Source organism: Spermophilus citellus (assembly GCF_964194105.1).
Source record: "Spermophilus citellus genome assembly, chromosome: 1".
Classification (NCBI taxonomy): domain Eukaryota; kingdom Metazoa; phylum Chordata; class Mammalia; order Rodentia; family Sciuridae; genus Spermophilus; species Spermophilus citellus.
The window spans coordinates 198,468,280-198,483,206 of NC_138182.1; positions in this window are offsets into that span (position 1 = coordinate 198,468,280).

Sequence of the window (14,927 nt, forward strand, 5' to 3'; positions counted from 1 at the left end):
ATTCTGTGCCACTGAGCCACACCCCCAGTGTGATGAGACATGATTTCTAAATTTAGGTTATAAAGACTATGGCTTCCATCTTGGATGCTGTCTTTCTAACTTGTGGTTACTGTCTTGGATCACTCACTTTGGGGAAAATCAGCTGTTAGGTAATGAGAAGCCTGAAGATGAATATGAAAAGACGATGTGGCAAGGAGTTATGTTCTCAGTCCTGCAGCTATCAAGGAACTGAGGCCAGTCAAAACTACATGGATAACTCTGAAAGTGGATTCTCTGGCTGAGAGCTTACCTGAAATCCCGTGAAGAACTGAAACCAGTACCACTCAGTAATCATCTTCCAAGATCCCAGCTCATAGAAACTAGGAGATAATAAAGTATTATTGTTGTATGTGGCTCTATTTTGGGGATACTTTGTTATTCAATTATAGATTGCTAAAATACCTCTGGTACCTGGATATCCAGGAGGAAGAATAGGAATCTATGTTGGATGATTTAAAAAGTGGAAGGGTAGGATTTTGTCCAGTAAAGAAGGAGGAAGGACAAATTTTCCAGCCAATGGTGGGATTCCCACAGGTGCCTCCCACTCTTTTTCATCAGATTGAAGTTGAAGCTAATAAGGTATTTTTTTTCCAAAATGTACCTGTCATGTTCTCATCCATCCTTTGCTTTTCCTCAGGGTTTCTCACTTCCCCATTTATGTCTCTTCATTCTTTATCTTTCTATTTTCTGCTGTGAAAACTACTCATCTGTGAATCAAAATTCATTTGTAGTATTCTCTGATTGAAGTAATGTTTTTTTTTTTTTTTGCATTTTTATTATGAAAGAACATTGCCCACGTTCTCTTTTCATCTCTGGATTTGTTTTATCATGATTTGATTCAGGTTTTCTCAGTTAGATTTTAAGCTCTTTGAAGAAAGCATATCTGGATGACTTTCTTTATTTTCTTGTATCTGATACTTGTAAGGTCGATTTGTACTGAAACAAAACTCTGGATCTGACCACTTATACAATTCCTTATGCTAAAACTGTAGTCATATTATCACACTTCACCATGCTCATTATAATGTAAAAAAAGAGCTTTGACTTTGGGGTCAGAAGGACATTGTTTTAGTCAACTTTATCACTGCTGTGACTTAAAGACCAGAACAACTTTATTTATCTATTTATTTTTCTCCCTTCCCATCCTCTACTATCCCCCCTCCTCTCTCCTCCCCTCCCATCTTCTCCCTCCTCCCCATCTACTGTAATTCATTTCTCTGCCTTAGGGAAAGCTTATTTGAGGGCTCACAGTTTCAGAGGTCTCAGTCCATTAACAGCTGGCTTTATTCCTCAGGTCTCTAGGTAGGGCAGAACAACATGGAAAATTTGTCAGAGAGAAGCATCTCACATGATGATCAGAAATCAGAGAGAACAATTCTACTCATCAGATAAAAATATATACCCCGCCCTCTTCCAGTTACCACTCAGTTACTCCCACCTAGGGGATAATTCACTGATTGGGTTTAGGCTTTCACAACCCAAAAATTTCTTCTCTGAACTTTCTTGCATTGTCTCACATATACTTTTGGGAGACACCTTACATCCAAACCATAACAAACATAATCTCATTTGGAAAGATCAGATGGTAATTAAATATCCTTGAATTCATTTTCTTCTCTTTAATATAAAAAAATTCCCAAGTCTATTTTTTTTCATATAGAAAATAATAGACTCTCTTGGGTAGAATTATAAAACTTAAGTAGTATACAAATAAAATCTTCCTTTTAAACTCATGCATATTTTAGGGACTCAAAGCAAATTAGAAAAAGAGTTGCACTCTAGCTGAGTTTCAGAAATAAAGGTACAACAACAGGGGTTAACTCCTTTTGATTAGTCATATCAGAACCTTATCTGGAATCTGCATTAAAACAGTCAGTTTTAAATTAGCATTTAAAACCTAGGCAAAACAAAATTTAGCACTCATTCATTTTCAAGTAGGTATTACAGGATAAGAAAATGTCACATTTCATGTGGTATTCACATGCTGAATCGCTAGGGTTTGAGGCTAATAGAGCTAGTTATTCATTAAGTGGGACTTACAGACAATGAAAGATAAGTGCTTATAATGGCCAAGTTCTGGCTTGTATCAATTAATTTCTCAGAAGACTTTTTTTCCCCTTAAACAAAACATCATGAATGCACAGCTGCAGAATATGTGGAGGAAAAACAGTTTAATGATATGCTTTTCAATCAATGAGGCATTTAAAAAATGTGCATGGCATTGCTTCACAAATGGCCTGGACATAAACTCTGAGAGTTTCAATTAATTCCAGTAGTCTCAGAAATTGAAAGAAAATCAACCATACCTATGGGAGTTTGTTTACAGACCCTCAGGTAATTAAGGGCAATCTGCCCTGCTCCAGGGGCCTGCAGACCTCTGCTGAGGCAGTGCTCTCAGGGAAACTTCTTTTATATGTATAGAAATTCATATTTGAGGCAACATAAATACTGTTAAATGATAACACTCTTATTTATAAAAGTAAATCACAAGGCGACACAGGCAACTATGCATCCTTAGAAATACTAATTGTTGATGAATATTCATTTCCTAAAAGAGCTTACATTATGTGGAAGTTAAATTCAAAGCATGCTTATAAGTACCTGAAGAATCTGTAACAAAAAAAAAAAAAAAAAAAGAAGAAGAAGAAGAAAGAAGGAAAATAGCAATAACAGGGTGATAAAAATTGTCATATCAGCAGCATTATGTTTTTGTTTATATTCTTCCTTAAACTATCAACTTGGCCACTTTTTATTTTTTAAAGTAATCTTTTTAATTTTTTTTTTCTGAGAATGAAATGCCTTGAGAAGAAGGAGTAGATTTCTTAAGATTTTGCATCATAGCTGACTGTTCAATTCAGTTATTGTTTCTATCCACAACACAGAGAGTGAGACCATGTTTGGTTTCTGCAAATCCATACCAGTCTGGGTTTGGGTTCTGGCTCTGATTTTTGGAGCTTTCTGACCATGTGACTCTTTTAAAGTAATCACTTTAATAAGTAATTCACTTATTTTCTCTGTGTTTCCATATATGTTAGCAACAATATAAAAATATAAACAATATAAAAATAGTTATTATAGAAATACCATGTGCCATTCACTCTGCTTGGTGCTAAAGCAAAATCTGAATAAGGTAGGCACAATGGAAGCCCTCTTATAGCATACAGTCTAAGGAATAAGTAATGCCATGAGAGAAGAGGTATGTCTGGAGAAAAATCTGAGGAATTCCCAGAGAAGAGGGGGAACTCGACTCAGGAACAGCAGGGTTTTTGGCTTGCAAGGTGGAAAAGAATGTCAACACTCGCAAGACATAGACTGTCAGAAGTATAGGCAGGCGTATTTTAAAAAGCATATTCAAGTGAGAATATGCACAATCACAAGAGAGATGCCTTTTGTTGTAAAGCAAGGAATGTACGTTCAAAGGAGAATGCTGGGCATCTTGAGACTGAGAGATTCTTTTAGGGTTCCTGGCACTTTTGAAGGAAATTGGGTGGGGACTGGTTATAGAGGTACATAGAAATGAGTCTATCTGTTGATATCAAGACAGTTCATGGTAATCTGGTTGATCTTAGGATTCTCCAGTTGATATGATCTTCATTATCTGGTTAGGAGCAACCATCACTGATAGCACTGGGATGTCCCTTAAAATTTAGGTTTGTCAAAATAGAGTATCTTTATTTAATCTATTTATTGAAGGAATAATTAACAATGCACAGGTGATTTGCAGATTTCTCAGGAATTTGGAAGTAATAGATTTGAGAAAGAGACTTGTTTGGGGAGGGACAGGCCTGGAAATGTATGGAACTTCTGGGATTAAAATTTTATTTTCTTGTCCTAGAGATTAGTGCTCTCTCTGATGTGTGAGGGGTAAAAATTTTCTCACAAGATGTAGGCTCTCTATTCACCTCACAGATTGTTTCTTTTGCTGAGAAGAAGCCTTTTAGTTTGAGTCCATCCCATTTATTGATTCTTGGTTTTAATTCTTGTGCTAAAGGAGTCCTGTTAAGGAAGTTGAGACCTAATCCCACATGACGGAGATTAGGGCCTACTTTTTCTACTATTAGACACAGGGTCTCTGGTTGTATTCCTAAATCTTTGATTCATTTTGAGTTGAGTTTTGTGCATGGTGATAGGGGTTTAATTTCATTTTGTGTAATATCATTCCAGTTTTTCCAGTACCATTTGTTGAACAGGCTCTTTTCTCCCATGCATGTTTTTGGTACCTTTGTCTAATATAAGATAATTCTAATTTTGTGGGTTAGTCTCTGTGTCCTCTATCCTGTACCATTGGTATACCAGTCTGTTTTGGTGGCAATACCATGCTGTTTTTGTTACTATTGCTTTGTAGTATAGTTTAAGGTCTGGTATAGTGATGCCACCTGCTTCACTCTTCCTGCTAAGGATTGCTTTAGCTATTCTGGGGCTCTTATTTTTCCAGATGAATTTCATGATTGCTTTTTCTATTTCTGTGAGGAATGCCATTAGGATTTTGATTGGAATTGCATTAAATCTGTATAGTGCTTTTTGAAGTGTGGTCATTTTGATAATATTAATTCTGCCTATCCAAGAGCAAGGTAGATCTTTCCATCTTCTAAGGTCTTCTTTGATTTATTTCTTTAGTTTTCATTGTATAGATTTTTCACTTCTTTTGTTAAGTTTATTCCCAAGGGATTTTTGTTTTGTTTTGTTTTGTTTTTTGAGGCTATTGTAAATGGGGTAGTTTTTCTCATTTCCTTCTCAGAGGATTTGTCACTGATATTCAGAAATGCCTTTGATTTATGGGTTTTGATTTTATCTCCTGCTACTTTGCTGAATTTGTTTACCAGTTCTAGAAGTTTTCTGGTGGAGCTTTTTGGGTCTTCTAGGTATAGAATCATATTGTCAGCAAATAGTGCTAATTTAAGTTCTTTTTTTCCTATATGTATTCCTTTAATTTCTTTCATCTAATTGCTCTGGCCAGTGTTTCAAGGACTATGTTAAATAGAAGTGATGAAAGAGGGCATCTCTGTCTTATTTCAGTTTTTAGAGGGTATATAAAGAACTCAAAAAGCTAAACACCAAAAACAAATAACCCTATCAATAAATGGGCCAAGGACACGAACAGACACTTCTCAGAAGAGAATATTCAATCAATCAAAAAATATATGATAAAATGTTCAACATCTCTAGCAATTAGAGAACTGTAAATCAAAACTACTCTAAGATACCATCTCACTCCAGTCAGAATGGCAGCTATTATGAAGACAAACAACAATAAGTGTTGGTGAGGATGTGGGGGAAAAGATACACTCATACACTGCTGGTGGGACTGTAAATTGGTGCAGCCAGTATGGAAAGCAGTATGGAGATTCCTTGGAAATCTGGGAATGGAACCACCATTTGATCCAGCTATCCCTCTCCTCTGACTATACCCAAAGGACTGAAAAACAGCATACTACAGGAACACAGCCACATCAATGTTTATAGCAGCACAATTCACAATAGCTAAACTGTGGAGCCAACCTAGATGCCCTTCAGTGGATGAATGGATAAAAAAAAATGTGGCATATATACACAATGGAATTTTACTCAGCAATAAAAGAGAATAAAATCATGGCATTTGCATGTAAATGGATGATGTTGGAGAAGATAATTCTAAGTGAAGTTAGCCAATACCCCCCCTCCAAAAAAACAAAACAAAAAAAAAAAAAACAAATGCCGAATGTTTTCTCTGATATAAGGAGAGGAATAGATAGATGAATTTTAGATAGGGAAGAGGGGTGAGAGGGAAAGGAAGGGGGCAGGGATTAGGAAGGATTGTGGAATGTGATAGACATCATTATCCAAAGTACATGTATGAAGACAAGAATTGGTGTCAACATACTTTATATACAAACAGAGGTATGAAAAATGTTCTATATGTGTAACAAGAATTGTGATGAATTCCACTGTCATATATTTAAAAAGTAAAACCAATAAAAAATTTAAAAAAAATTATTTTTTTGTCCTTCCTTATGTCTCCTTGGTATATATATTTTAATCTATTGTATCTTACGTCACCAAGAGAACTTAAAATCTAGCTTTCTACAAATTAAGTGTTGCAATATAACAAATTAAATGCTGTTCTGTACATGCAGAGGGCAGTTGCTTAGCACAGGGTGAGGTGAAAGGGAAGTGGTAGGTAGTTAGGGAAGTACCTCTTATGCTACAGCCTTTGGGATTAGATACTATGTGTAAAGCAAAAGACAGACATGAACTATTTTTAATGCTTGGCAAATTGGTTCAGTTTTCCTTATAGCATATATTATTCACATCAGCAATTGGAAATAGTTGAATTTATTTGATTTTTATCAGAGGGAACTTAATGGTGAAGTAATATTTTCCCAACTAGATAGGTGATGATGATAGCTTAGAAAATATTTCTATGCTCTCTTCTTTTTTTTCCCTAAGCAAAGATTATGTAGCAATATTCTGTGAAATATTTGAAGTTATGCCTAACTGTGCAAATCTCCATTAAGAAAAAATTAATTTGGGAACTGGAGTTGTCAGCCAGTTATGAAGTACTTGCTCAGCATGTGTGAGTCCCAGGGTTCCATCCCCAGCATCAAAAATACAGTTTTCAAAACTTCATATACTTTCTTATCCTTTTTATGTTTTAAATATTGTTTTTTATTTCCTCTTTTAATATGTAAATACAGTAATCCAAGGTTATTATCCTGGATTGGAAAAATTATTAGCTTTTTTGTATATTTTAATCTCAAGCAAAATATTTCCTAATAAACTAACAATTTGCCTTCTCTCCTTGTCTCTTCTTCTCCCACAAATCTTATACTCATTTATGTTAGACAGAAATAACAGTGACCTTATTAATTAAAAATACAAATGTTGTAACTTATTCCACAGACTGGATTAAAATGAAAATCTAAGAGGAATATAATATTTTAAATTGATAACATTAAGCAAGAAAAAAGATAAATAAAGAAGGAAACACTTTGTGAAAAACATAATTCTGGGGTAACTGTCTTTTGGTTGTTAGGGAAGGGCAGTGGGGATGGGAGAGAGAAAGGGGTGCCCTGGAAGAGCACATTCTTGCCTTAAGATTCCCTGAGAGACTTGAATAAGAGTATGATGAGTTCAGCATTGGTTTTATTCTTCACTTCCTCCTCCCACTATAGACTTCAGTTTTAATAATGATTAAAGAATAATGCTGTCTCCCATCTGAATGGCTTTTGAGATTTAGCTCACTGAATCTATTCATAGCATTGAGCTTGTAAGGGCGACTGAACAGATCTGCACAACTAATTGTGGAATATTACACTGATACTTCATCTCCTTCATCAATACCAATTACTACTACACAGAGAGCCTTGCATGTTATTTTAATAGGGTAGGGATTTTTAATCCAGTCAGGTAGTTCTGGATGAATGTGTTTGTATGTCTGTCATTAAAATTTGGTGGCTCATGCTGCTCCAGACAGACACATTTTGAATGTTTAAAATTTCCACAGATGTTATTTATCCATCAGGATGGAAAATTCCTCGCTCTCTGCTATATGGATTCTGCCTCATTAACATAAATAAAAAATAAAGAATAACAACAACAATCTTGCTTAATGTGTACACACAGAAATATTGTCATAGGCATCTGGCAATCTGTTGGAGATGGTGACACTGCTAAATGAATGAAGGTGGCAAAACTAGAAGAAATAAAAGCTCCCTTTCAGGGCAGGGTGTGGGAGAGTCTTACAGTTAAAAATATTCCCTTTGTGTAGGATTGCTTTGTGTTTATTGGGGACACTCACATAAAATAAACCTTTACTAACTTTTCAGTTACTAATATTTGTATCTTAAAAATTCCTTGTCTTAGTTGAGAAGTGAAGATGGCTTTCTCTTAAAGCTATTTGCTTTAACAAAATCATAAAAAAGAGTGCTAACTTTTTACACCAGTATCCATGTATCACAAGATCCCACAGACATGGACTGAAAGATCATGATCATAAACAAAACCTGGCTAATCACCATATCTTTTTGACTATATTCAAGGAAAGATTATTACTTTTGAAATTCCTTTTTGATTCATTTAGAAATTCTTTGTGAACTCCTAAACTGTAGAGGATGGATAGAAAGTTTTATTTTTGACTTGAATAAGAGCTTAGAAAACAACTGCTGGAAAATGTTTGCCAGTTATACAAGCAAGTTCCAGTATCTTTCTTTAGATAATGTCTTCTGGCAGGCTGCTTCATGTGAACTCTTTTCATGTCTGTCTTCTTAGCTAGGTAGAAAACATTCTCAAAGCTAGGAGTTTGTCTTCCTTTTGACTGCATATGCTCTATACTGATGAGCACAAGAAGGTATGCTATGTGTTTTTGGTCTTGAATGAGTAAATGAAAATTCTATATTCTTAACCAGAAGTAATGCTAAACTATATGTTTGAATTAGCAAGAATTAAAAATTAATGTCAGGATATTAAATCTATTAGAAATAGATTTTGCATGTCACACAAACATAGGATACTTTAGCTATAAAATCCAATATGCCTGCAATGAACAAGTGGAATTTGAAATTAAAAACAAATACAAAAACTAGAATCCACCAAGATTTGGGATGGGGATGGTGGGGGGTTACACATATATGGGGACAGGACTTATTTGGAAGCTTTTTTTTTTTAATTTTTTTTTAGTTCTCGGCGGACACAACATCTTTGTTGGTATGTGGTGCTGAGGATCGAACCCGGGCCGCACGCATGCCAGGCGAGCGCGCTACCGCTTGAGCCACATCCCCAGCCCAGGAAGCTTTATACTTTTATTAATTTTTCCTGTGAGCCTAAAATAAATCTGATTGATTAAAAATTAGAGTGATTAAGAGAAAAATAACAATAGAAATAAATAAACAGGTAAAATAATTTGAAGCCAGAAAAGTAAATGTAGACATAATTCATGTTAGAAAAAAAATATTCTTTCAAGTCACTCATCCATTTTAGTTTTTCCTGATAGGTAAAACTCAAGTTCATTCTGGAAGAGTCATTTTGTTGTATGATGAGGTGTTATGTCAAGTGCACTTCTTTCTTGCTTTTTAAAGGATACATAATTGAATTTATTTGCACATAATCTTAATTAGTAACTGTATCTTTCAGGGCATAATTTGCAAACAACAGAAATCATCCCTAGATAGTGTATGTAAAAAAAAATAATTTCTTAAAATGATATCATGAAGCTCACAGAATATTTGAGAGTTTTGGAAAACTGAACATGGAAGCTACACTGCCAGAAGCTGTGCTTCAGATCTCTCTGTGGATCTGATTCTATGAAACAGAGAAACTGCCTCTGACTATAGACAATATAGTGTGCATCTCCAGCACCATTGACACAATGCTCCATCACAAATTGCAGCCACGTATGCCTCTGGAAATTGCATGTGATATAGTTACTGTCACTTCTACAATTTATGCCAGAATTGAGTCTGTCCATATTCTGCTTCTTCTTTTCATCTTTAATTTTCATTTGAGTTATTGGAGAATATTCTTCCATAGGCCTCTGGTAGGTGGGTGCTGTAACTATACATTGTCTTAGATGCAAGAAAGCCTAGGGAAATGACTCTGTGCAGAAAGTGATCATATCTTGGCCATTCAGGATACTATGAAAAACATAGTCTCTTATTTATCAACCAAGTAAATAATATTTGCATGAGTTTTTAACTATGAAAATATATTAGTATGTACCTGGTTCTTTTGTTTCTGTGCTGAACCAGTTTTTTTAAGATGCTATTGATGTTGTGGTTGCATCCTTGTTTTGCTTTAGTGGGCAAATAAATAATCACAGAGGATGGTTTTGTCAGTTGGATGTTTTATAAATTGAAGGAATGATGGACTGATGGCCAAGAAAACAGAATTAGATAACTAATTGTAGAAATAGACGAGATGTTTTGCACTTTGGTTTGCTTGTTAGTCCAGAATCCCCCTATGAGAATTTGTTGAATGCTTTGACATTGATTCCGGAGAACATATGTCCTCATACAAATATGTGAATCTTGTTACAGAAATAAGCCTGGAGTCAGAAGGACTTGAACTTGTCAACTAATTACATGTGAAAGTGAGAAGCTAGACAACTGATTCTCAAATGCTTTAAACCAGGTAATGAGAGTAAGCAAGAAAGTGATGAAGAGGAAAGAGGTTTAATGGAGTGGATGGTAAGTTTGGTTTAACATACTCTTGTCACTTACATTTAAACTGAAATTACATTTAAACTGAAATTTAAAACTTTTTATTTAAAAATGAGGAATTATCATGTCTTTAATGTTAGGGTGCTGTTAAGTTGAAAGATACACAATTTTGAGGCAGGTTATTATGTAGAGCTGACTTTGGAGAGATGTGCAATGAATTGGGACATTTGTGAAGAGCATCTCAGAGTGAAGAGAAGGAAAATAAAAGCAAATAAAATAGCTGAAGGCTTACATCATTTATAGTTCTATTTATATTCAAAGCTTTTAGTAAAAACAGTCTCTCTTTGGCCTTTAAAAAGTTTCAAAATTATCTCCTAATAATAAATTAAGCACTATTGAAAATTTGCCTCATTTTTTCCTTCTACGTAGCAATAACCTCTGTCATTGCTGAAGGAGGGTAGATTTATGTAGCTCCAGCCATGACTAGATTTTTATTATATTGGATTATCAAAAAAGAAATGGAATAATCTTGTTTCAAGGTCATTTACAATAGGATAAGATACCAGCAATTTAGACAGTTTAGTTGCTGGTCTCATTATAAGTGGAAAGGGACAAGCTGACCTCTCAAGCTTTTCTCAAGATAAATTCATAAGCCTTTATGAGCTAGCAATTCCCCAAAGTCATTACCTAGGACTGATGTGTTTTGGGTTTTTCATTACTTATTAGAATATGGTGGAAAACTAGCCCCTAAATATTATTTTCTCCCCTCTGCTGTTATTAGAATAGGTAAATCACAGAGAAATAAAAACTAAAAATCACTATATGCTCACAATCAAAATGAGTTGGTCATTTGATGGATTTCTGTACAATTCTACTTCTCCAGGTTGATTCCTATTTAGAACCAAACACATAAGTAATTCACACTCTGTATCACCTTGAAATAGATAAATATAATTATATATCATTTCTCTTTGAATTCATTTACAATTTAGTTAGGAGGTCTCTCATTAACAAGGGTTTTTTGGAAGATATTGCATGAATAGTTATCTGTTATTTTAACAATGTCTAGAATTTGTTAATTGATATAAAATTGAAATTTTAAAATTAATATTAATTTGTTTAATTGAAAGTGACATTTATAACTAATCTTGACTAATTTGGTGATTGAAATAAAAAATAATAATATTAATTATATATCTGTGCACACCAAATGATATGTTCATATTTAGTAATCAGAGTCTATTTTTGTAACATACTTTACTGAAGAAAATATTAGTAAATGTTTTAAATCATTGGGTTTTAGGGTCAATATGAACTATAGGAATTAAATGAAAATCCAAAATCCTATTTTTTCATATTATATCAATATAAATGAAAAAGGACTGGGGATATAGCTCATTGGTAGATGGCTTGCCTAGCGTTTGTGAGGCCCTGGGATTGATGCCTATCACTGAAAAACAAATAAACAAACAAGGAAAATGATAACAACTTACCAAATATCATAAGTCTGGTTATCAGAAGTGGCTAAACTTGATTTTTAAAGTCTCAGATTCCTTTTATTTATATTTTATCGAAAATAGCAAAAATAAAAATAAAATATCATGTTATAGATGAAATTATCTTTAATATATTAAAAGGGTCTGAGAGAAGACATTATCTTTATTAAGAAGACTACATAAAGACGAATATTTCAGGGTGTGATGCCAAAATGTTACCATTCTAATCCTTGTACCACTACTTAGCATGAGAAAGATAATGAGACAGTGACTGGACTCTATGCCTGTTTCATTCATGACAAAATAGAAATAAGCACAGACCCTACCACATAGATTTTCTGTGCAAGGGTTAAATATGACGGAGTATGTATAGCCTGTTGTTCTGTTTTGATCTGTAGGAAGCACTCAATGAATATTTATTCTATTGCAAAATAAATCTAGTTCTATTTTTCTGAGTAGGAATCCCCTTGAAAACGGGCAGTCTTAAGGTATGTTTTATTTTATACACGTGCATTTTAGTAGTATTTGTAGAGTAGAAATTTGAATAAAATAATTTACATTCAACATATAGTTTATTTCTGAGAAATCCTTAAGTAGTTTATGAGGATCAGGAATTCATTTTCACCTGAAAAAATTGGCTCACTTATTACAGGGCATTGCTCCTCTTAAGTTGAGTAGGATCTTTTGATCTCTTTGAGAGCTGTGCGTAGAACTGAAGACATAAAAATCTATTAGACATTCCATTATTAACCTGAACTTATAAGTATGAATCCTAGTGAAATTATTCTTATAAATCTAGATTTCTTGAAACCATGTTTCATGGAATGGAAAAATGATTTTCATTCTTCATTTTGATGGGAAATTAAACTGAAAATGTAGACTTTAAATGGTCATGCGTCTGCACACATGCTATATAATGACAACTTGAGCAAAGCAAATATTCTTTTGTCATTATGCACATGCCCTGAAGCAATATTTGGTCTACCTCTTTCATTCAAGAGCGAAAACACCAACCACCTTGAGTTAAAAGTCACCCTACTCCCAGACACACACTGAACATAAGTGCAGACATCATCCATGGCTGATTTTATGGGCTTTCATTTAAGTGCAAAAATGGGTGAAAATATCTTGTGGTATAAAATAAGAATAAAAACAATGCTGATATTTCTTTTATTATTATTATTATTTATTATTATTATTATTGTCATCATCATCATCACAAGTTTGATTCTTTTATTTTTTTATTGATTTAAAAAATAAATGACAGAGGAATGCATTACAATTCTTATTACACATATACAGCACAATTTTTCATATCTCTGGTTGTATACACCCAATTTGTTTCTACAAACATGTACTTTGGATAATGATGTCTATCACATTCCACCATCCTTGCTAGTCCCCTGCCCCATCTCTTTCCCTCCCACCTCTCTTTCCTATCTAGAATTCATTTATTCCTCCCATGCTCCCCCTCCGTACCCCACTATGAGTCAGCCTCCTTATATCAGAGAAAACATTCGGCACTTGTGTTTTTAGGATTGGCTAACTTCACTTAGCATTATCTTCTCCAATACCATCCATTTACATGCTGCTATTTCAATACCTGAGTAATGATCATTTCCTGATATAGAAAGTGTCATTTTAATTTCTTCTGTCTTCAAATAAATAAAAGAATGATATTTTCACATTGCTTGGATATGCCAGGTGTCACTGATTCTATAGAATATACTTTTGCTAATTCATCTTCCAAGCCCAGGATTGGAGAGTGATTGTGACATTATACCTAAGATATATGAAACTCTACTTATTCTCACAATTTAGTCTTAGTTAAAGTGAAAATTCTGAACAGAATATCATGCTTGTGGAGAGATCAAAATGCTTAATGACTTGATTTTAGAATTTTAGCTACTTAATATGTTATTTATAGATTAGATTCTTCATCAACAAAGAGCATGGAATTTCTGCATTTTAATCTTACGTAGAATATAGTAAAGCTAATCTGGATGAGGAAAGGAAATAAAGATGAAACCACTAAAAAATGAAAATGCTAATATTTGAGTCTGCATTTTCTACTCAAATGTCAGCTTATTTGCCCCCTCTGGAAACTCTTAAATATAGGGAATAAAAATTTTCACAGTGAAATACTGAAGAATATTTTTGCTTGAAATACACAACTACTGATTATCCATAGCTTTCAGATGAGTTGTCACTACCAGAAATTTTATTAATGAGTGATGAGCATTGATATCTGTTCTTTTGATGTTAAAGTACGAAAAAAATGACCCTCAGAAACATATAGAGACAGCTCTATCTAGGTAAAAATCATGATGCTTTAGTGTCTCTTCATGAGGCAATGGCTGTGATTATGAGAGACAAATCAACACATTTGACTGTAAAATCAAAGTATTCTTGGATATATCTCCAATTCCATATAGGTCAATGACCTTTACAGTTCTGCGATTATTTAAAATTTCTCATTAGTTTTTTTTTTCATTTTTATTTGTTCTTTTTAGTTATACATGACAGTAGAGTGTGTTTTGACATATTATATATACACAGAGTATGACTTATTCTGATTAGGATCCCATTCTTGTGGTTGTACACGATGTGGAGTTTCATTGATTGTGTATTCACATAAGAACAGAGGAAAGTTATGTACAATTCATCCCATTGCCTTTCCTATGCCCATCCTTCCTCTCTTCCCTTCATTCCCCTTTGTCTAATCCAGTGAACTTCTATTCCCGCCCCCACTTCCCTTATTGTGAGTTTCTTCTGTCTATTAGAGAGAACATCTGGTCTTTAGTTTTATAGGATTTACTTATTTCACTTAGCATGATAGTCTCCAGTTCCATATATTTACTGGCAAAAGTCATAATTTATATATCCATTTTCTTTGTCCATTCGTCTCTTGAAGGGCACCTAGGCTGGTTCCATAGCTTAGCTACTGTGTACTGAGCTGCTATACACATTGATGTAGTTGCATTACTGTAATATGTCGATTTTAAGTCCTTTGGATATATGCTGAGGTGTAGAATAACTGGGTCAAATTGTGGTTCTACTCCAAGTTTTCTGAGAAATCTCCATACAGATTTCCAAAAAAGTTCCACCAGTAATGTATAAGTGTACATTTTTTCTCACATCCTGGTCAACATTTTTGTTACTTGTATTCTTGATAATCACCATTCGGACTGGAGTGAGGTAGAATCTTAGTGTAGTTTTAATTTGCATTTCTCTAATTGCTAGAGATGCTGAATATAAT